General features: G+C 40.8%; 1 protein-coding gene across 14 annotated transcripts in view; it reads left to right on the top strand.

Moving 5' to 3' along the window:
* LOC144784508 (uncharacterized) overlaps positions 1–24,296 on the top strand; it is a 416,096-nt gene that overhangs the window by 114,313 nt on the left and 277,487 nt on the right. For 9 of the 14 annotated variants that reach the window (XR_013601663.1, XR_013601658.1, XR_013601662.1 and 6 more), the window contains 2 exons: positions 3,247–3,332; positions 14,395–14,480. The exons of 4 other annotated variants lie outside the window; for them this stretch is intronic. The gene's annotated coding sequence lies outside the window, so the exon portion shown is untranslated. The remainder of the gene's footprint in view (positions 1–3,246; positions 3,333–14,394; positions 14,481–24,296) is intronic. One more of the 14 variants, XR_013601665.1, reaches the window with a different exon arrangement.

Genomic DNA, 24,296 nt, shown 5'->3' with positions numbered 1-24,296 from the left:
TACTGATTTAAATTTTGTGAATCATTTTTAAATTTTAATATTTTTAATGTCCAGCATTTTCCATGAATTATGTTGGATTTGGATTTACAATAGTAAATTATTATGGTTTACCTTCCAGCACTTTTCCAGAGTTATGTTGGACTTGGATTTAGAATAGTAAATTATTATGGTTTATTGTCCAGCACTTTCCCTGATTTATGTTGGATTTGGATTTAGAATAGTTAATTATTATGGTTTACTGTCCAGCACTTTCCCTGAGTGATGTTGGATTTGGAGTTAGAATAGTAATTTAATAGGGTTTACTGTCCAGCACTTTCCCTAAGTTATGTTAAATTTGGAGTTAGATTAGTAAATTATTATGGTTTACTGTCCAGCACTTTCCCTGCGTTATGTTAGATTTGGAGTTAGAATAGTACATTATTATGGTTTACTGTCCAGCACTATCCCCGAGTTATGTTGGATTTGGAGTTAGAATAGTAAATTATTATGGTTTGCTGTCCAGCACTTTCCCTGAGTTATGTTAGATTTGGAGTTAGAATAGTAAATTATTATGGTTTACTGTCCAGCACTTTCCCTGAGTTATGTTAGATTTGGAGTTAGAATAGTAAATTATTATGGTTTACTGTCCAGCCCTTTCCCTGAGTTATGTTAGATTTGGAGTTAGAATAGTAAATTATTATGGTTTACTGTCCAGCACTTTCCCTGAGTTATGTTAGATTTGGAGTTAGAATAGTAAATTATTATGGTTTACTGTCCAGCACTTTCCCTGAGTTATGTTGGATTTGGTTAGAATAGTATATTATTATGGTTTACTGTCCAGCACTTTCCTTGAGTTATGTTAGATTTGGAGTTAGATTAGTAAATTATTATGGTTTACTGTCCAGCACTTTCCCTGAGTTATATTAGATTTGGAGTTAGAATAGTACATTATTATGGTTTACTGTCCAGCACTTTCCCTGAGTTATGTTGGATTTGGAGTTAGAATAGTAAATTATTATGGTTTACTGTCCAGCACTTTCCCTGAGTTATGTTAGATTTGGAGTTAGAATAGTAAATTATTATGGTTTACTGTCCAGCACTTTGCCTGAGTTATGTTAGATTTGGAGTTAGAATAGTAAATTATTATGGTTTAGTGTCCAGCACTTTCCCTGAGTTATGTTAGATTTGGAGTTAGAATAGTAAATTATTATGCTTTACTGTCCAGCACTTTCCCTGAGTTATGTTGGATTTGGAGTTAGAATAGTATTTTATTATGGTTTACTGTCCAGCACTTTCCCTGAGTTATGTTAGATTTGGAGTTAGAATAGTAAATTATTATGGTTTACTGTCAAGCATTTCCCCTGAAATATGTTGCACTTGGAGTTAGAATAGTAAATTATTATGGTTTACTGTCCAGCACTTTCCCTGAGTTATGTTAGATTTGGAGTTAGAATAGTAAATTATTATGGTTTACTGTCCAGCACTTTCCCTGAGTTATGTTAGATTTGGAGTTAGAATAGTAAATTATTATGGTTTACTGTCCAGCACTTTCCCTGAGTTATGTTAGATTTGGAGTTAGAATAGTAAATTATTATGGTCTACTGTCCAGCACTTTCCCTGAGTTATGTTAGATTTGGAGTTACAATAGTAAATTATTATGGTTTACTGTCCAGCACTTCCCCTGAGTTATGTTGGATTTGGAGTTAAAATAGTAAATTATTATGGTTTACTGTCCAGCACTTTCCCTGAGTTATGTTACATTTGGAGTTAGAATAGTAAATTATTATGGTTTAATGTTTAGCATTGTCAGTGATTTATTTAGAGTTTGGAATTAGAATAGTATTTTTTTTAGTTACTATATAGTGTTATTTTACTTTAATGGTATTTTCAATTATAATACTGATTTAAATTTGAATAATTTTTAAATTACAATATTATAAATAAATAGAAACTATTATTGTTTTAGTTATTTTCTTTCAATATTCTGAAATGTATTTTGAAGTATTTAATAGATTATATTTAATAACATATGCATAAAAATGAATTACACATTTTTGTAACATTTTATTATTTATTTCACATGAATGTATCATTATAAAGTAATATAGTAACATTTTTTCAAGAATAAACAGTATTTATTGTGTTGTTAATGTTTGTAAATGAAAACATTTATACATGTAAAAAAAATAACATTTGTATTTAATGATGTATAACATTGCAGTATTTGTTATATATATACATTGTACATTTTTAAATATGATTTAATAATTAGCATATTAAAATTTATTTTATTTAAATACATTTTAATATGGTAAATAATTTATAAACAATTTGCAATTACAAAAGTAGATACCTAGGGGCCCATTATGATGACGGGCGGACTTAGTCCGCCCGCCACCATATCGGGACCCGGGACCGCCCGCCATGAGGGCGGGGGTCCCGATCAGGGCATTAGGATGTGCCCGCCACACAGGCGGGCGCATCCTGTATGGTTGCCATTGCGGCGGGCGGAGCAGAAATCTCCGCCCGCCGCTATGTTAAAAGTGCACGTTGTGCTGTGCAACATGACAGGCACCGCGCGGTGCCTGCCATGTTGCACTTTGAAATGCGGGGGGGGGGTACCATAGGTACCCCCCATGTGCAACCCCCCAAGCCAGGGACTCCCAGGGGGCCCGCAACGGACCCCCGCAGGGAGTCTCCGCATGCCTTTCCGTGGCGACATTGCCGCCACGGAAATTCATTGGTGAAAGCCCATTGTAATATGGCGGGCGGTGTCTATCAGACACCGCCACCATGTTACTCGTTTTCCGCCCCGGCCGCAAGGCGACCGGGGCGGAAAACATGCGGGCGGTGTTTCTCACCGCCGCGGTCCACCCCGCCATACTAATATGGCGGGGGGGAATTGGGCTGTGGATGTCGGGCGGATTTCCTCCGCCAGGCTGGCGGTGGCTACCGCCAGCCTGGCGGAGGAAATCCGCCCGACATCCTAATGGACCCCATAATTTTTTACAATTTATTTATTAGGAGTAAATAAAGAGTTAATGTTCTAAACATATTTTTAATATACATTACTTTTTTAATATATTTATTTTTATATAAAGTAAGTAATGTATATTTTACAATATTAATATGCTTATTTTACACATTTTATAAATATTAACAATTTTTTAACAACATTTTAAACAATTTTTAATTTGTTTCTATTAATTTCTATGGGGATGTAGTCCTATTTTTGTTTTAATTATGCCTCCATTTTGTTTCTCTTAGTGTAAAAAGTGAACTATCTACATCGTTGTTTGGGTCATTTGTGAAGACGGAACCTCGCGGTTGGGAGCTGCTTCGTGTTTCTTGATGTAAGTTGGATTTTAATAAGTTGCTTTTAAGGTATTTTTCAGTTAGTAGTAGTCTATATGTGTTGCTATGTGTGTTATTTAACTGATTATGTAAAATGTACATGTTATTTAAGTACGTTAGTGATAGCGTAGTTTGGTTAGTATCTAATATTAATGCGATGTTAATGTTTTGATTTAAATCATTATTTTATGTATATTCATACGTTTTATATGTTTATTCGATTTGTGGGTTTATTATTTGTTATGGGTGGGTTTTGTATGTACTTTATTTACAGGTCACCGTTTTGTTGAACGGACGGAATTGCTCGCTTTTTTTTTAAAAATAAAGGAAATTGTTGTTATTAGTGTTTTTTACTAGTTTACATACATTTCTTTATTTTTCGGGATTTTGCTGCGTTTTTTATAGTGATTTAGTGTCGGTTTTTATGGTTTAGTTATCGAGAGGATTGCTAGTTGTATTTTTACATTTTTTGGGGTTTGTCATCACTATGTGGATTCTTTTTTGCTTGGATTGCTTTTTAAAGGATCTATTTCGGACATATTGCCCCAGTATTGGAACTTTCATAGATTCCCATGCTTTGTATCATTCCCCGTCGTCGGAATGGGAGCCTCGGTAGTATAAAAAACCATAGAAACAAAAGAGAAACTTAGGCCTAGGCCTCATCTCCTTTTGTATCCTATCACCCTCTTTTTGTAAAAAGAGACCAAACTTTTGCCAGGACCAATCAGAGCAGCCTCACCCTCTGGAACCTTCCTGAGAGAGCTCAGAGCCTCAGATTTTTCTACCGCACGTTGTGCTAGGGAGTCTCCACTGAGGTCTGCTCAGCTTTTCATTCTACTTCTGGATTTCTTCAAGTTTCTACTGGATCAACATGTCTGACAAGGAGAAGAAGGCCTTGTTCAGGGCCTGTGCCTCTTGTGGGAAAAAACGTCTTTTTGTGGAGGATAAGCATGACAATTGTATTTACTGCTTATATCCTGACCACAAGGCCACAGAGTGCAAGATCTGCAGAACCTTCTCCAACAAGACTCTTCGGGACAGGGAAGGTCGTCTGTTAACCTGGCTTCAAAAAATGAAGACTCGCAAGGAGGTGCTCTCTTCGGAGGAGGAAGATTCCACGTCTTGTGCTTCCTCTCACAGATCGAGGAAGAGGGGTAGGTCTCCTCCAGGATCTTCTACATCTCAGCCCTCCATTCAGGCCCCTCACAAGATCTCTGATAGGTCTGAGAGGGCTGGTCCCCTTCAATCTCCTCACGGAAGTGTAAAGGAGAGGCAGGGAGAGGCTGCTGGAGTGAGTGCAGCTTTAAAGGACATGAAGGAGGTTCCTCTGTCTCCCCCTCCATCCAAAAAGGCCAAATCTAGTGACAAACACTCTTCAGTCACTTCAGGACCTGGGCCGGAAAAGAAACAGCGCTTGTCGACGACGAAAACACCAGGTACGTCGTCGACCGTTTCTTCAGTTAAAATTCCCGCCGTTTCTGTGGCTCCGTCGACGGGCTCGTCGGCGGTAGCGCCCTCCACGATGACTTCGTCGTCATTCAAGGTCCCCAGTTCGTCGGCGCTAACATCTTCCACGTCGACGACGGCAAGCAAGGTACTGTCGACGGCAGCGGTGACGACGAGAACTACGTCGACGACGACCACCACCTCGACGTCGACGACGATGTTGATGACGACGAGTTCGTCTACGAAGCCATCGACGGTGGTTCCGTCGACGACGAGACCGGCGTCGACGAAAGCGATGGTACCGTCGACCATTCCGTTGACATCTTCGTCGACGACTACTACACCGTCGACGACTGCATCGTCGACGGGACCGTCGACGGGGCAAAAGATACCTTTTTCGACACAGAAGATGAAGATTACACCGGAGATGACTTCTCCGCGACGGGTCTCTTCACATCCGCCTACTATGCTTCTAGACGATGAATCTGAGGAGGATGAAGTTGAAGTTGAGGATGATGATTATGGTCCTGCCTATAGTCCCTCTGACTTGCACGTCAAGATGCAGGAGACAGACACGGAGGAGTGTTACGAACATGCGGGTGGCCAGCAGTCGTATCCATATGTTCGGGAAGAGAGACATGCTCCAAGTTTGGGCCAGGGCATGGTAGCCATGCCCTCTTCGCTCATATCTGACCTGCAGATGATGCTGCAGGATTATCGGAAAAGGTTTCCGTCGGAACCTTCTGGACAGTCTGCAGTTCCTACAGTCACAAGTGCAGCAGGCTATTAGTCTTCCAGTGGCACACCCCTCGCCACTACCGGTTGCACCTGCGGTCCGAGTCCCCACTCCGGTTCCCGCACCCTTTCATGATGTCCAACAGGATACCTCTTCGGATGAGGAGGTGCTACAGGTGGATCCCTTGGTTGATCCGTTGCAAGACCCGGATTTGGATCAAGGAGACAGTGGGCCACAAGATCCGGACGCTGCTGGTCGTGACACGTCCATCTCCCCTCCTGTGGATATAGGGGGTTTTCATCACCTGATGGAAAGGGCAGCTAAAAGATTTGGATTGCCGATTTCGAGAGAAGAATCGGAATGTTTCCTTTATGACTTTAAGGAACAACACCGGAGATCTGTCAAGTCTATTCCCATCATTGAACATGTATGGGAGGAAGGGATGAAAATTATGCAAAATCCGGCCACGGTGATTCCAGTCCTCCCGCGGCTGGAAAAGAAGTATAAGGCTCCGGACGGCAGTCCTGCTTGCCTTCTTGGTCAGCCGAAGCCTGATTCAGTCATCTCTCGGGCGGCTCAAAGCAAGTCCAAGAACCCATCCACACCTTTGAACACACCACCGGATAAGGACGGTCGACGCCTAGATAACGTGGGGAAGCGGTTTTCCTCAATGGCCAGCTTGCTTGTTAGAGCGTCGAATGCTCTTGCCATCCTCGGCCGATACGACCGACAGATGTGGTGCGACATGGAACCCTTCGTGGAGCAGTTACCAGAACCCACAAAGGAGGAAGCCAAGAAGGTGCTTATAGAGGGGGAAAAGTCTTCTGCGGAGGTTATAGACTGTGCAATGGACATTGCTTCCACGGCATTTCGAGCCTTAGCTGGCTCGGCAGTCCTACGACGCCAGGGCTGGTTGAGAGCCACCTGGTTTCGCCAGGAGGTCCAGAATAGGATCCTGGATCTACCATTCGATGGGGAGATGCTGTTTGGCAAGCATGTGGACGATGCTCTGCAGAATATCAAAAAGGACACGGACACTGCAAAGGCCTTAGGGTCCCTCACCTACCGGAAGGTCCCCTTTAGGGGCGCACGAGGCAGAGGATTTACATCATACAGAGGGAACCAACAAAGATATTCCTCTCAGCCTTCTCAGTCCTATAAGCCCCAGTACTCCAATCAGCGCCAGGGACAATCGGCGTCTTTTTCTCGCCATCAGCCGCGGGGCCGTCAGACCCGGCAGGGACGTGACAACACCAAGCGTCAATAGCGGCTTTCCGGCTCTACCTACTGTTCCTTCCCTCCCAGTCACATCAGTGGGGGGCAGGATTTCTCTGTGTCTGGAGAACTGGAGGTCAATAACATCGGACCAATGGGTCCTCAAAATTGTAGAGAGTGGCCACGTGTTGGAGTTTCAAGACCTTCCTCCGACAAGAACTCCGGGCACCATCCGCACGGGACATTTGGGACAACTCCACCTCGAAGCCCATCAACTGTTCCTCAAGGGAGCGATAGAACCGGTGCCTCTGTCCCAGAGGGGCCAGGGTTTCTATTCAAGGTTCTTCCTCGTGCGGAAGACGATAGACACTTGGCGCTCCATCCTAGACCTGCGGGAGCTCAACACCTATCTCGTCAAGCTCTCCTTCAGGATGGTCACTCTCCAGGAAATTCTTCCTCTCTTGAATCCAGGCGACTACTTGGCGTCGCTGGATTTAGAAGACGCGTATTTCCATATTCCGATACATCCACCTCAGACAATACAATACCTACGCTTCACAGTGGGAAAGAGCCATTTTCAATTCAAGGTGCTTCCATTCGGCCTTCGGTCGGCACCAAGAGTGTTCACCAAGGTGTTGGCGCCGGTTGCAGCCTTTCTTCGGAAACAATCTTTAGAAATTTTTCCTTACTTAGACGACTGGCTTGTCAAGGCACCATCTTTCGAGGAAACTTCTCATGCAGTGGCAACTTGCATCCATTTGTTCCGTTGCCTGGGCCTTCAGCTGAACGAACGCAAGTCAGTCCTGCTGCCCTCCAGAACGGCCAGATTCCTGGGATCCGTGTTGGACACCACGCAATGTACAGCTCGTCCCTCGGAGGAACGACAACAAAAGTTGATGATTTCGGCTCGACTACTCTGCCGCAAACAATTCCTGTCTGTCCGCCAATACAAATCCCTTCTCGGGTCGATGTCATCCTGCATACCATTGGTACCATATTGCAGGCTGCGAATGCGTCCTCTGCAGGAGGAGCTAGACAAGCAATGGCGCCAGGCAGAGGGGTCATTCAACGACAAGGTGGTGGTGACAGCAGCGATGAGACAGGCGAGCAAATGGTGGCTTCTAAAAAGCAATATCGCCCAGGGTCTAACATTCAGGAGTTCACCTTCACCCATGGTACTGACCACAGACGCTTCACTGGAGGGCTGGGGTGCAGTTCTCCGAGAGCTTCAAGTCAGTGGCCACTGGAGTCCAGGACAGCGCCAGTGCCATATCAATTTCCTGGAACTGAAATTGTGAAATATTTTTTTAAAAGGCAAAATTTGAATGAATTAAATTTATAAATTCGAAATTTGAAATTAGAAATTTTTTATTATATTTTACATTTTTGTTTATTATAAATTGTGTAAATCTTTTAGGAGCGGGTTGTTGGGTTTATAGGGGATAAGGGTGGGTAGTAATTTAAAAAAAATTGGGAAATATTATTATTTTTTTTTAAACCTTTATTGACATCAAAAGGAGAGACAAGTCGAGGCCTACAACCAAGCCGGCCGGCAGCAATGTGCAAAATAATCAGGAGTCACCAGGCAAATATTACATAATCAATCAATACAAAGCTGAGGCCGTACAATCGCAGAAGGGGAGAAGAAATACAGAAACCAAAGGGCTAAAACACAGGAGTAAATAAGGCTTAATTTTATAATATGGGGAGAAGACATATGACAGACTCACTTTCAATACGGAGGCATCCGATATCCCAGACCAACCTCAACATTAATAAGGGGGCATGGGGGCAAAATATCGGGGGGACAATACAATGCATTTAAGAAAATCAGGATACGTGAAACACAATCAGCCCCTGAGCATTATCCTCGTAACATGCCCGCCACCCAAGACACTACCAAGCCAGAACAGAGGGATCGGAAAAACAATGCATCAAAACCAGCCCGTCATAATAACCTCTGGGACACAGGAAGGAAAAAAAAAAGGGGGGGGGGGACGAAGTAGGGAAGGGGAGGAGGAAGGGAAAGGAAAATGGAGGGAAGACAAAATAAAACAATAAAAAGAAAATAAGAAAATATGAGGAAATATTTTTTTTAAAGGCAAAATTTGAATGAATTAAATTTATAAATTTGAAATTAGAAATGTTTTATTATATTTTTAATTTTTGTTTATTATAAATTCTGTAAATCTTTTAGGAGCGGGTTGTTGGGTTTATAGGGGATATGGGTGGGTAGTAATTTAAAAAAAAAAATTGTGGATTTTTTTAAGAGGTTAAATTTGAATGAAATACATTTTAAAATTCGAAATTTTAAATTCGAAATGTTTTATTATTTTTAATTTTTAATTATTATAAAATGTGTAAATCTTTTAGGAGCGGGTTGTTGGGTTTATAGGGGATAAGGGTGGGTAGTAATTTAAAAAAAATTGTGAATGTTTTTTTAAGAGGTAAAAAATGAATGAAATAAATTTATATATTTGAAATTAGAAATTTTGTATTATATTTCACATTTTTATATATTACAGATTGTGTACATTTTTTAGGAGTGGGTTGTTGTGTTTATAGTGGATAAGGGTCGGTAGTTAATTTTAAAAGTTGTGTCAATATTTTACAGCAATTAACATTTAATAGGAAATACATTTTAGAATTTGAAATGCGAAAATTAAAATTTTCTAAACTTTGATTTGCATATTTTATTTAATATTATAAAATTAGTAAATAGTTTTTAATTGCTTATTTGTGTTTATAGTGGGTAATTGTGTGTAGCAATTTACAAATGCTATATAATAAGTATTGTATATATATTTAGGGAGTGGATTATTGTATTGATAGGGGATTAGGGTGGGTAATAATTTAAAAAAGTAGATAATAATGTTATATTAAATTAAAAAAATATCTTAATTAAATTTATATTTCGAAATATAAAAATTGTATTTTAAATTTTTTTTTTTTTTATTTTAATATTTTTAATGTCCAGCATTTTCCATGAATTATGTTGGATTTGGAGTTAGAATAGTAAATTATTATGGTTTACTGTCCAGCACTTTCCCTGAGTTATGTTAGATTTGGAGTTAGAATAGTTAATTATTATGGTTTAATATTTAGCATTGTCAGTGATTTATTTAGAGTTTGGAATTAGAATAGTATTTTTTTGAGTTACTATATAGTGTTATTTTACTTTAATGGTATTTTCAATTATAATACTGATTTAAATTTTGTGAATCATTTTTAAATTTTAATATTTTTAATGTCCAGCATTTTCCATGAATTATGTTGGATTTGGATTTACAATAGTAAATTATTATGGTTTACTGTCCAGCACTTTTCCAGAGTTATGTTGGACTTGGATTTAGAATAGTAAATTATTATGATTTACTGTCCAGCACTTTCCCTGATTTATGTTGGATTTGGATTTAGAATAGTTAATTATTATGGTTTACTGTCCAGCACTTTCCCTGAGTGATGTTGGATTTGGAGTTAGAATAGTAATTTAATAGGGTTTACTGTCCAGCACTTTCCCTAAGTTATGTTAAATTTGGAGTTAGATTAGTAAATTATTATGGTTTACTGTCCAGCACTTTCCCTGAGTTATGTTAGATTTGGAGTTAGATTAGTACATTATTATGGTTTACTGTCCAGCACTATCCCCGAGTTATGTTGGATTTGGAGTTAGAATAGTAAATTATTATGGTTTGCTGTCTAGCACTTTCCCTGAGTTATGTTAGATTTGGAGTTAGAATAGTAAATTATTATGGTTTACTGTCCAGCACTTTCCCTGAGTTATGTTGGATTTGGAGTTAGAATAGTAAATTATTATGGTTTACTGTCCAGCACTTTCCCTGAGTTATGTTAGATTTGGAGTTAGAATAGTAAATTAGTATGGTTTATTGTCCAGCACTTTCCCTGAGTTATGTTAGATTTGGAGTTAGAATAGTAAATTATTATCGTTTACTGTCCAGCCCTTTCCCTGAGTTATGTTGGATTTGGTTAGAATAGTATATTATTATGGTTTACTGTCCAGCACTTTCCTTGAGTTATGTTAGATTTGGAGTTAGATTAGTAAATTATTATGGTTTACTGTCCAGCACTTTCCCTGAGTTATATTAGATTTGGAGTTAGAATAGTACATTATTATGGTTTACTGTCCAGCACTATCCCCGAGTTATGTTGGATTTGGAGTTAGAATAGTAAATTATTATGGTTTGCTGTCCAGCACTTTCCCTGAGTTATGTTAGATTTGGAGTTAGAATAGTAAATTATTATGGTTTACTGTCCAGCACTTTCCCTGAGTTATGTTGGATTTGGAGTTAGAATAGTAAATTATTATGGTTTACTGTCCAGCACTTTCCCTGAGTTATGTTGGATTTGGAGTTAGAATAGTAAATTATTATGGTTTACTGTCCAGCACTTTCCCTGAGTTATGTTAGATTTGGAGTTAGAATAGTAAATTATTATGGTTTACTGTCCAGCCCTTTCCCTGAGTTATGTTGGATTTGGAGTTAGAATAGTAAATTATTATGGTTTACTGTCCAGCACTTTCCCTGAGTTATGGTGGATTTGGAGTTAGAATAGTAAATTATTATGGTTTACTGTCCAGCACTTTCCCTGAGTTATGTTAGATTTGGAGTTAGAATAGTAAATTATTATGGTTTACTGTCCAGCACTTTCCCTGAGTTATATTAGATTTGGAGTTAGAATAGTAAATTATTATGGTTTACTGTCCAGCACTTTCCCTGAGTTATGTTAGATTTGGAGTTAGAATAGTAAATTATTATGGTTTACTGTCCAGCACTTTCCCTGAGTTATGTTAGATTTGGAGTTAGAATAGTAAATTATTATGGCTTACTGTCCAGCACTTTCCCTGAGTTATGTTAGATTTGGAGTTAGAATAGTGAATTATTATGGTTTACTGCCCAGCACTTTCCCTGAGTTATGTTAGATTTGGAGTTAGAATAGTAAATTACTATGGTTTACTGTCCAGCACTTTCCCTGAGTTATGTTAGATTTGGAGTTAGAATAGTTAATTACTATGGTTTACTGTCCAGCACGTTCCCTGAGTTATGTTAGATTTGGAGTTAGAATAGTAATTTATTATGGTTTACTGTCCAGCACTTTCCCTGAGTTATGTTAGATTTGGAGTTAGAATAGTAAATTATTATGGTTTACTGTCCAGCACTTTCCCTGAGTTATGTTAGATTTGGAGTTAGAATAGTAAATTATTATGGTTTACTGTCCAGCACTTTCCCTGAGTTATGTTAGATTTGGAGTTAGAATAGTAAATTATTATGGTTTACTGTCCAGCACTTTCCCTGAGTTATGTTATATTTGGAGTTAGAATAGGGAATTATTATGGTTTACTGCCCAGCACTTTCCCTGAGTTATGTTAGATTTGGAGTTAGAATAGTAAATTATTATGGTTTACTGTCCAGCACGTTCCCTGAGTTATGTTAGATTTGGAGTTAGAATAGTTAATTAATATGGTTTACTGTCCAGCACGTTCCCTGAGTTATGTTAGATTTGGAGTTAGAATAGTAATTTATTATGGTTTACTGTCCAGCACTTTCCCTGAGTTATGTTAGATTTGGAGTTAGAATAGTAAATTATTATGGTTTACTGTCTAGCACTTTCCCTGAGTTATGTTAGATTTGGAGTTAGAATAGTAAATTATTATGGTTTAGTGTCCAGCACTTTCCCTGAGTTATGTTAGATTTGGAGTTAGAATAGTAAATTATTATGCTTTACTGTCCAGCACTTTCCCTGAGTTATGTTGGATTTGGAGTTAGAATAGTATTTTATTATGGTTTACTGTCCAGCACTTTCCCTGAGTTATGTTAGATTTGGAGTTAGAATAGTAAATTATTATGGTTTACTGTCCAGCACTTTCCCTGAGTTATGTTGGATTTGGAGTTAGAATAGTAAATTATTATGGTTTACTGTCCAGCACTTTCCCTGAGTTATGTTAGATTTGGAGTTAGAATAGTAAATTATTATGGTTTACTGTCCAGCACTTTCCCTGAGTTATGTTACATTTGGAGTTAGAATAGTGAATTATTATGGTTTACTGTCCAGCACTTTCCCTGAGTTATGTTAGATTTGGAGTTAGAATAGTAAATTATTATGGTTTACTGTCCAGCACTTTCCCTGAGTTATGTTAGATTTGGAGTTAGAATAGTAAATTATTATGGTTTAATGTTTAGCATTGTCAGTGATTTATTTAATGTTTGGAATTAGAATAGTATTTTTTTTAGTTACTATATAGTGTTATTTTACTTTAATGGTATTTTCAATTATAATACTGATTTAAATTTGAATTTTTAAATTACAATATTATAAATAAATAGAAACCATTATTGTTTTAATTATTTTCTTTCAATATTCTGAAATGTATTTTGAAGTATTTAATAGATTATATTTAATAACATATGCATAAAAATGAATTACACATTTTTGTAACATTTTATTATTTATTTCACATGAATGTATCATTATAAAGTAATATAGTAACATTTTTTCAAGAATAAACAGTATTTATTGTGTTGTTAATGTTTGTAAATGAAAACATTTATACATGTAAAAAAAATAACATTTGTATTTAATGATGTATAACTTTGCAGTATTTGTTATATATATACATTGTACATTTTTAAATATGATTTAATAATTAGCATATTAAAATTTATTTTATTTAAATACATTTTAATATGGTAAATAATTTATAAACAATTTGCAATTACAAAAGTAGATACCTAGGGGCCCATTATGATGACGGGCGGACTTAGTCCGCCCGCCACCATATCGGGACCCGGGACCGCCCGCCATGAGGGCGGGGGTCCCGCTCAGGGCATTAGGATGTGCCCGCCACACAGGCGGGCGCATCCTGTATGGTTGCCATTGCGACGGGCGGAGCAGAAATCTCCGCCCGCCGCTATGTTAAAAGTGCACGTTGTGCTTTTCAAAGTGCAACATGACAGGCACCGCGCGGTGCCTGCCATGTTGCACTTTGAAATGCGGGGGGGGTACCATAGGTACCCCCCATGTGCAACCCCCCAAGCCAGGGACTCCCAGGGGGCCCGCAACGGACCCCCGCAGGGAGTCTCCGCATGCCTTTCTGTGGCGACATTGCCGCCACGGAAATTCATTGGTGAAAGCCCATTGTAATATGGCGGGCGGTGTCTATCAGACACCGCCACCATGTTACTCGTTTTCCGCCCCGGCCGCAAGGCGACCGGGGCGGAAAACATGCGGGCGGTGTTTCTCACCGCCGCGGTCCACCCCGCCATACTAATATGGCGGGGGGGGAATTGGGCTGTGGATGTCGGGCGGATTTCCTCCGCCAGGCTGGCGGTGGCTACCGCCAGCCTGGCGGAGGAAATCCGCCCGACATCCTAATGGACCCCATAATTTTTTACAATTTATTTATTAGGAGTAAATAAAGAGTTAATGTTCTAAACATATTTTTAATATACATTACTTTTTTAATATATTTATTTTTATATAAAGTAAGTAATGTATATTTTACAATATTAATGTTTATTTTACACATTTTATAAATATTAACAATTTTTTAACAACATTTTAAACAATTTTTAATTTGTTTCTATTAATTTCTATGGGGATGTAGTCCTATTTTTGTTTTAATTATGCCTCCATTTTGTTTCTCTTAGTTCACTGTTTACACTATCTACATCGTTGTTTGGGTCATTTGTGAAGACGGAACCTCGCGGTTGGGAGCTGCTTCGTGTTTCTTGATGTAAGTTGGATTTTAATTAGTTGCTTTTAAGCTATTTTTCAGTTAGTAGTAGTCTATATGTGTTGCTATGTGTGTTATTTAACTGATTATGTAAAATGTACATGTTATTTAAGTACGTTAGTGATAGCGTAGTTTGGTTAGTATCTAATATTAATGCAATGTTAATGTTTTGATTTAAATCATTATTTTATGTATATTCATACGTTTTATATGTGTATTCGATTTGTGGGTTTACTATTTGTTATGGGTGGGTTTTGTATGTACTTTATTTACAGGTCACTGTTTTGTTGAACGGACGGATTTGCTCGCTTTTTTTTTAAAAATAAAGGAAATTGTTGTTATTAGTGTTTTTTACTAGTTTACATACATTTCTTTATTTTTCGGGATTTTGCTGCGTTTTTTATAGTGATTTAGTGTCGGTTTTTATGGTTTCGTTATCAAGAGGATTGCTAGTTGTATTTTTACATTTTTTGGGGTTTGTCATCACTATGTGGATTCTTTTTTGCTTGGATTGCTTTTTAAAGGATCTATTTCGGACATATTGCCCCAGTATTGGAACTTTCATAGATTCCCATGCTTTGTATCATTCCCCGTCGTCGGAATGGGAGCCTCGGTAGTATAAAAAAACCATAGAAACAAAAGAGAAACTTAGGCCTAGGCCTCATCTCCTTTTGTATCCTATCATCCTCTTTTTGTAAAAAGTGACCAAACTTTTGCCAGGACCAATCAGAGCAGCCTCACCCTCTGGAACCTTCCTGAGAGAGCTCAGAGCCTCAGATTTTTCTACCGCACGTTGTGCTAGGGAGTCTCCACTGAGCTCTGCTCAGCTTTTCATTCTACTTCTGGATTTCTTCAAGTTTCTACTGGATCAACATGTCTGACAAGGAGAAGAAGGCCTTGTTCAGGGCCTGTGCCTCTTGTGGGAAAAAACGTCTTTTTGTGGAGGATAAGCATGACAATTGTATTTACTGCTTATATCCTGACCACAAGGCCACAGAGTGCAAGATCTGCAGAACCTTCTCCAACAAGACGCTTCGGGACAGGGAAGGTCGTCTGTTAACCTGGCTTCAAAAAATGAAGACTCGCAAGGAGGTGCTCTCTTCGGAGGAGGAAGATTCCACGTCTTGTGCTTCCTCTCACAGATCGAGGAAGAGGGGTAGGTCTCCTCCAGGATCTTCTACATCTCAGCCCTCCCTTCAGGCCCCTCACAAGATCTCTGATAGGTCTGAGAGGGCTGGTCCCCTTCAATCTCCTCACGGAAGTGTAAAGGAGAGGCAGGGACAGGCTGCTGGAGTGAGTGCAGCTTTAAAGGACATGAAGGAGGTTCCTCTGTCTCCCCCTCCGTCCAAAAAGGCCAAATCTAGTGACAAACACTCTTCAGTCACTTCAGGACCTGGGCCCGAAACAGCGCCCGTCGACGACGAAAACACCAGGTACGTCGTCGACCGTTTCTTCAGTTAAAATTCCCGCCGTTTCTGTGGCTCCGTCGACGGGCTCGTCGGCGGTAGCGCCCTCCACGATGACTTCGTCGTCATTCAAGGTCCCCAGTTCGTCGGCGCTATTATCTTCCACGTCGACGACGGCAAGCAAGGTACTGTCGACTGCAGCGGTGACGACGAGAACTACGTCGACGACGACGACCACCTCGACGTCGACGACGATGTTGATGACGACGAGTTCGTCTACGAAGCCATCGACGGTGGTTCCGTCGACGACGAGACCGGCGTCGACGAAAGCGATGGTACCGTCGACCATTCCGGTGACATCTTTGTCGACGACTACTACACCGTCGACGACGGCATCGTCGACGGGACCGTCGACGGGGCAAAAGATACCTTTTTCGACACAGAAGATGAAGATTACACCGGAGATGACTTCTCCGCGACGGGTCTCTTCACATCCGCCTACTATGCTTCTAGACGATGAATCTGAGGAGGATGAAGTTGAAGTTGAGGACGATGATTATGGTCCTGCCTATAGTCCCTCTGACTTGCACGTCAAGATGAAGGAGACCGACACGGAGGAGTGTTACGAACATGCGGGTGGCCAGCAGTCGTATCCATATGTTCGGGAAGAGAGACATGCTCCGAGTTTGGGCCAGGGCATGGTAGCCATGCCCTCTTCGCTCATATCTGACCTGCAGATGATGCTGCAGGATTATCGGAAAAGGTTTCCGTCGGAACCTTCTGGACAGTCTGCAGTTCCTACAGTCACAAGTGCAGCAGGCTATTAGTCTTCCAGTGGCACACCCCTCGCCACTACCGGTTGCACCTGCGGTCCGAGTCCCCACTCCGGATCCCGCACCCTTTCATGATGTCCAACAGGATACCTCTTCGGATGAGGAGGTGCTACAGGTGGATCCCTTGGTTGATCCGTTGCAAGACCCGGATTTGGATCAAGGAGACAGTGGGCCACAAGATCCGGACGCTGCTGGTCGTGACACGTCCATCTCCCCTCCTGTGGATATAGGGGGTTTTCATCACCTGATGGAAAGGGCAGCTAAAAGATTTGGATTGCCGATTTCGAGAGAAGAATCGTAATGTTTCCTTTATGACTTTAAGGAACAACACCGGAGATCTGTCAAGTCTATTCCCATCATTGAACATGTATGGGAGGAAGGGATGAAAATTATGCAAAATCCGGCCACGGTGATTCCAGTCCTCCCGCGGCTGGAAAAGAAGTATAAGGCTCCGGACGGCAGTCCTGCTTGCCTTCTTGGTCAGCCGAAGCCTGATTCAGTCATCTCTCGGGCGGCTCAAAGCAAGTCCAAGAACCCATCCACACCTTTGACCACACCACCGGATAAGGACGGTCGACGCCTAGATAACGTGGGGAAGCGGTTTTCCTCAATGGCCAGCTTGCTTGTTAGAGCGTCGAATGCTCTTGCCATCCTCGGCCGATACGACCGACAGATGTGGTGCGACATGGAACCCTTCGTGGAGCAGTTACCAGAACCCACAAAGGAGGAAGCCAAGAAGGTGCTTATAGAGGGGGAAAAGTCTTCTGCGGAGGTTATAGACTGTGCAATGGACATTGCTTCCACGGCATTTCGAGCCTTAGCTGGCTCGGCAGTCCTACGACGCCAGGGCTGGTTGAGAGCCACCTGGTTTCGCCAGGAGGTCCAGAATAGGATCCTGGATCTACCATTCGATGGGGAGATGCTGTTTGGCAAGCACGTGGACGATGCTCTGCAGAATATCAAAAAGGACACGGACACTGCAAAGGCCTTAGGGTCCCTCACCTACCGGAAGGTCCCCTTTAGGGGCGCACGAGGCAGAGGATTTACATCATACAGAGGGAACCAACAGAGATATTCCTCTCAGCCTTCTCAGTCCTATAAGCCCCAGTACTCCAATCAGCGCCAGGGACAATCGGCGTCTTTTTCTCGCCATCAGCCGCGGGGCCGTCAGACCCGGCAGGGACGTTACAACACCAAGCGTCAATAGCGGCTTTCCGGCTCTACCTACTGTTCCTTCCCTCCCAGTCACATCAGTGGGGGGCAGGATTTCTCTGTGTCTGGAGAACTGGAGGTCAATAACATCGGACCAATGGGTCCTCAAAATTGTAGAGAGTGGCCACGTGTTGGAGTTTCAAGACCTTCCTCCGACAAGAACTCCGGGCACCATCCGCACGGGACATTTGGGACAACTCCACCTCGAAGCCCATCAACTGTTCCTCAAGGGAGCGATAGAACCGGTGCCTCTGTCCCAGAGGGACCGGGGTTTCTATTCAAGGTTCTTCCTCGTGCGGAAGACTATAGACACTTGGCGCCCCATCCTAGACCTGCGGGAGCTCAACACCTATCTCGTCAAGCTCTCCTTCAGGATGGTCACTCTCCAGGAAATTCTTCCTCTTGAATCCAGGCGACTACTTGGCGTCGCTGGATTTAGAAGACGCGTATTTCCATATTCCGATACATCCAGCTCACAGACAATACCTACGCTTCACAGTGGGAAAGAGCCATTTTCAATTCAAGGTGCTTCCATTCGGCCTTCGGTCGGCACCAAGAGTGTTCACCAAGGTGTTGGCGCCGGTTGCAGCCTTTCTTCGGAAACAATCTTTAGAAATTTTTCCTTACTTAGACGACTGGCTTGTCAAGGCACCATCTTTCGAGGAAACTTCTCATGCAGTGGCAACTTGCATCCATTTGTTCCGTTGCCTGGGCCTTCAGCTGAACGAACGCAAGTCAGTCCTGCTGCCCTCCAGAACGGCCAGATTCCTGGGATCCGTGTTGGACACCACGCAATGTACAGCTCGTCCCTCGGAGGAACGACAACAAAAGTTGATGATTTCGGCTCGACTACTCTGCCGCAAACAATTCCTGTCTGTCCGCCAATACAAATCCCTTCTCGGGTCGATGTCATCCTGCATACCATTGGTACCACATTGCAGGCTGCGAATGCGTCCTCTGCAGGAGGAGCTAGACAAGCAATGGCGCCAGGCAGAGGGGTCATTCAACGACAAGGTGGTGGTGACAGCAGCGATGAGACAGGCGAGCAAATGGTGGCTTCTAAAAAGCAATATCGCCCAGGGTCTAACATTCAGGAGTTCACCTTCACCCATGGTGCTGACCACAGACGCTTCACTGGAGGGCTGGGGTGCAGTTCTCCGAGAGCTTCAAGTCAGTGGCCACTGGAGTCCAGGACAGCGCCAGTGCCATATCAATTTCCTGGAACTGACGGCCATTCGGTTGGCCTTGCAAGTTTTTCTGCCCAGAGTTCGCAACCATTCAGTGCTGGTCCGGACGGACAATACGACGGCCATGCACTACGTCAACAAACAAGGAGGCACCAAATCGCTGACTCTGTCCGCAGAAGCTCCGCGGATTTGGGATTTTGCGATTCTGAACAACATCACTCTGAAAGCCGAACACCTGGCGGGAACTCTCAATGTCAAGGCGGATGCCTTGAGTCGACAGACGGAGGTGACTCACGAGTGGGAGTTGAATCAAACCATTCTGGACAGGGTGTTCTCAGTCTGGGGGACACCAACCATCGACCTCTTTGCTTCACCGGAGAACGCCAAATGCCGGTTCTACGCAAGCAAAGTTCACCATCAGGGGTCCCTGGGGAACGCTCTTTCGATGGCTTGGTACAGCGCATTCTTTTACGCTTTTCCTCCAATTCCCCTCATTCCTCGAGTCCTCAGGAAATTGAAGGCGGAGCCCTGCAAGATGATTCTAATTGCTCCAGCATGGCCCAGACAATTCTGGTACACCGAGCTTCTGAGGCTCTCCCAAGCTCCTCCGATTCACTTCCAACCCATTCCGTCCCTGTTGTCCAGGAATCAGGGGCAGGTTTACCATCCGGATCCGACATCACTCCACTTGACAGCGTGGCTCCTGAACACAGAGAGTTCAGTCATCTAATGCTCTCTCAGGAATGCCGGAGGTCCTAGCTCATGCCCGAGCACCAAGTACCAATAAGACTTACAAGGCGAAATGGAAAAGATTCTGCCTGTGGTGTCAACGTCAAGGTCTCCATCCTTACACTTCCCAACCACATCAATTGTTGCCATACTTACTACCTCTGGCTAAGTCGGGGTTGGCACATTCATCTGTAAAGGTACATCTGGCGGCCATATCGAGGTATCGACGCAATTCTTCGGGTCCGTCCTTATGGTCCTCTAGGGTTGTCAAACAATTCTTGAAGGGATTATTCCGGATGTATCCTCCAGTTCGTCCTCCTCCACCAGTGTGGCAGCTCAACCTGGTCTTGGCGCAACTCATGAAGGCTCCGTTTGAGCCTGTGCACAAAGCAGACTTAAAGTTCTTGTCTTGGAAGCTGGCCCTCCTGGTGGCTCTCACATCAGCGAGACGAGTGAGTGAGCTTCAAGCACTCTCCATAGTGCATCCATTTTTGCAATTTAAAAAGGAGGTTCTTATCCTTCGGACCAATCCAAAATTTATACCGAAGGTACCATCGGAGTTTCACTTAAATGAACCCTTGATTCTGAAATCTTTCTTTCCGCACCCTTCTACGCCTGCGGAACGCACGCTCCATTCTTTGGACGTTCAGAGATGCTTAAAGTTCTACTTGGAGCGCACACGTCCTTTTCGGAAGACGACTCAGTTGTTTGTGTCCTACAGTGCACCACGAAAGGGATTGCCTTTGGCAAAGAGTGGCATTTCCCGCTGGATCTCCAGTGCGATTCAGTTCTGTCATCAGGAAGCTGGCAAGCCACTGGATGGAAGAGTCAGGGCGCATTCCACGAGATCAGTGGCATCATCAGTGGCTCTCTTTTTAGGAGTGGCCATTAAGGACATATGCAGGGCAGCAACGTGGAGCAGTACTCATACCGTCACGAAACACTACTGCCTGGAGTCTGCAGGACGAGACGACGCGGCTGTTGGTCAAGCAGTCCTGCGGAATCTTTTTCATTGAGAGGTGAGCTTTCCCTACGATCCCTCCAGCCTGGTGAGCACATTTTGTTTGTTTTGCTATGCTTTATGTATTGCTTATATGGTTGTGATGCCATGTACGTACAAAATGTGTTCTTCGTAATTTACTGCTAGCTACTCTGATACAAATCATGGGAATCTATGAAAGTTCCAATACTGGGGCAAGAAAACAAGTTACTTACCTGTAACTTTGGTTCCCCAGTATTGGTAACTTTCATAGATTCCCATGCGCCCGCCCGCCTCCCCGGGTAAAGCTCAGCCTGGTTACGGAGTTAGTGGCGGTTTGCACAACGGCTACGAAAATCTGAGGCTCTGAGCTCTCTCAGGAAGGTTCCAGAGGGTGAGGCTCCTCTGATTGGTCCTGGCAAAAGTTTGGTCTCTTTTTACAAAAAGAGGGTGATAGGATACAAAAGGAGATGAGGCCTAGGCCTAAGTTTCTCTTTTGTTTCTATGGTTTTTTATACTACCGAGGCTCCCATTCCGACGACGGGGAATGATACAAAGCATGGGAATCTATGAAAGTTACCAATACTGGGGAACCAAAGTTACAGGTAAGTAACTTGTTTTCTTCTACAGCTACAGAACCGTAAGTTATTATTTAATATTTTTTTGGGGTGGGTCATGTTTATTTGTGGATTTGTTTTTTTATTATTTATATTATGTCTTGTGATATTAATTTATATTTTACATCACATTACATCATTTAACTAATATTAAAAAACATTGATATGTGTTAGATATGTTTTTATGGTTTGCTATTTGTATTTTATTAAAGGATGGATTTTGCAATTAGGTCTATGTATTCTAGACCTTGAATAGTTGGGTACATTCTGGTTTTTTGTTGGAGATATTCGTACAAATGTATTGTTTGTTTGCTTAGTTTTGGTCCTATTTTTGATAAAGATTGTTCTATTCTTAGCTCTTGGTGGCTTTGTTCTTTTTTGATGCATTGGATGAGTTTGTGAAGTGTTGGTTGTCCTCTCCCTATTGTGGCTTGAAAGGCATTATGCCATCCTTCTACCGCGTTATTGGTTTCGGCTTTTTGTGCTATAGTGCTAGCGTAGACATTCCACCAGGGAATTTGGAATATAGGTTGTCTGCGGTGACCTGAACGATGTAATCTTCCTACCCAGGTGTCTTCGAAATAGTCTACGAAGGGAGTTAATTTTTTTTTCATTAGTGCGGTAGAAAGCACTGTCGATTAATAAATTGTAGTAATTTGCCACTTCTGTTGTTGGGACGTATGCTAGTGCTATTAATTTTTTGATCTGGTAAGCAAAGTTGCTGTTAGTAGAGTACTCTATACTTAAGGTAGATTTTTGTAAGTGTCTCCATATACTTTGATTGTAATGATAACACCCTTGTATGGCAGTGTGTAGATATATTTTTAGTATAGCTTGTATTATAGCTATTTCAAAGTCTATTATGATTCTTTGTGGATAGTAATTATCTGTTAATTCTTTGATTGTTGTTAATATTTCTATGTAGGTTGCGTTTGTTTTATTTGGCAGCAATGTATAAATTAAGGGGATATTAGTTTACTGGTATTCACCATGGGTGGTATAAAGTTGATAAAAATGTTTTGGAGACACTTTAAAAGTTCCGTCCATCATCCATGTTTCACAATTGTTTAGTTTTTGCAAGTTGTTATTTGTTGCAAAAAGTAGAATTCTTTTATCATGGCTTTCGTTATCATACATCAAGAATTTGTCTTCTTTACGGGTAATAGTATATTCAGGATATATTTTAATTTCTTGAAACGTTTGGGGTGGAGGTGGAGTTGGATCAGATGCTCTTTTAGTTTTAGCTATCAATCGTTGCAAGTTTGGGATTGAGGGTAATTGTCCTGTTACGTGTTCTGGTATTTTGGTTAGTACATTTTTCAAAATTGCAGTGCTTGTTTGTTGGGAGCCTGTATTTGCTTCTTTCAGTGTTTCTAATGCTTCCTTTACTTCTACTTCGGTCACATTGGGTGGGTGGTGATGCTCTCGTACATTTACAACATTGTTATCTACAGTTGTAGCTCTACCATAGCATGCAGTTGAATAGTATTTGCTACATTTCCAATTTGTTTTGTTATCTTTTACTTTTTCTTGGGTGTAGGTATAACCCATGTAGCTGAGCATTATTTTTCCTTTGTGAGATGTTATAAAAGTAGCTCCTGCCATTTCTAGGATATATCTGTGAAGACATATATATGTGTTTTTAGTAAATTTGCAATACATTTATTCTAATTTGTAGGATTTAATTAGTAATTTTAAAATTATACTTACAATGTTGTTCTTTCTGTTTTCCTGATGTCTTTATTTCTTTTTATTGGAGTTTCACTGTTGTAGTTCCTGTAGTTGTGGTAGAAAATAGTTGTAATTGATGATATTGTTTGATATTTAGTTATTTCTCTTTTGTTAATATTTATTTAAACTGTGAGTATACTTACTTGATTTGGTAGAAGCTTTTGTTTTGGTAGATGTAGTTTGGTAGATGAAGTTTGTTGAAGCTGAAAAAATAAGTATTTGTATTAGTTGTGAATTATATTTGTATTTATTTACAGCTTAGACAATTTCATTTTAACCTTTAGTTTGGTAAAGCTTTATCTTTGTGTTACATTTCTATGTAGGTATTGATAAGGTTGGACATTTTTTTGTACATTTCTTCATTTTTGATGTTGTTGATAGGAAGTTTTGTTTTAAATTAAAAAAAACGAGAATTTATATATTCGGGAGTTTAGCTAAGGTTCTTGAGTTTTTAATAGTACATAAAATGGGAATTTACTTTCTTGTGTTGTATAATATGTTGTAGTACTTGGTCTAGGTAAGTTTTCTTTTCTCTTCAGCAAAGTAACCGTTTTCTTCGCGTTTGTTCCAAAAATGGTAATTTGTAGTTAATTATGTAATTTTTTTTATATTAGCTACTTAAGTACTTCTGCATTTTGATTGGTTGATGGATTTTTGTTTTAAATGTATTGGTTGAGAAGTTTACTTTGAATTTGGTATCCGTTATTTTTAATTGAGGGTGTTTTATGTCTTATTTAGTAGTACATAATGAAATATGTTTTGTTTTTGTTTTATATTACAATTTGTACGTTAACTTTATAATTTAAAAACTGTTTATATATGTAATGTGTGTTAATAAATTTTTTTTATTGAGTATATTTGAATTATTAAGTATGTTTATATTTATTGGTGTATTAATAATTACTTTATACGTATTTTAAATATATACTATATTTATATATGTTTATTTAGTATTAATTTAAAAGTTATTATGAATTATATTGTTATGTTGTTGAGAGGAGTGTGTATTTAATGTTAAATAAAATTGTCGATATTTTTTGTATTCGTTAATAGGCTCTATGTTAGTCGATAATAGTGGTGTCGATATTTTTGTAGTGTTTCATATTAATTTATGTTTTTTCG

Source organism: Lissotriton helveticus, chromosome 10 (genome assembly GCF_964261635.1).
Source record: "Lissotriton helveticus chromosome 10, aLisHel1.1, whole genome shotgun sequence".
NCBI lineage: Eukaryota > Metazoa > Chordata > Amphibia > Caudata > Salamandridae > Lissotriton > Lissotriton helveticus.
This window is presented reverse-complemented; position numbering and strand designations above follow the sequence as displayed.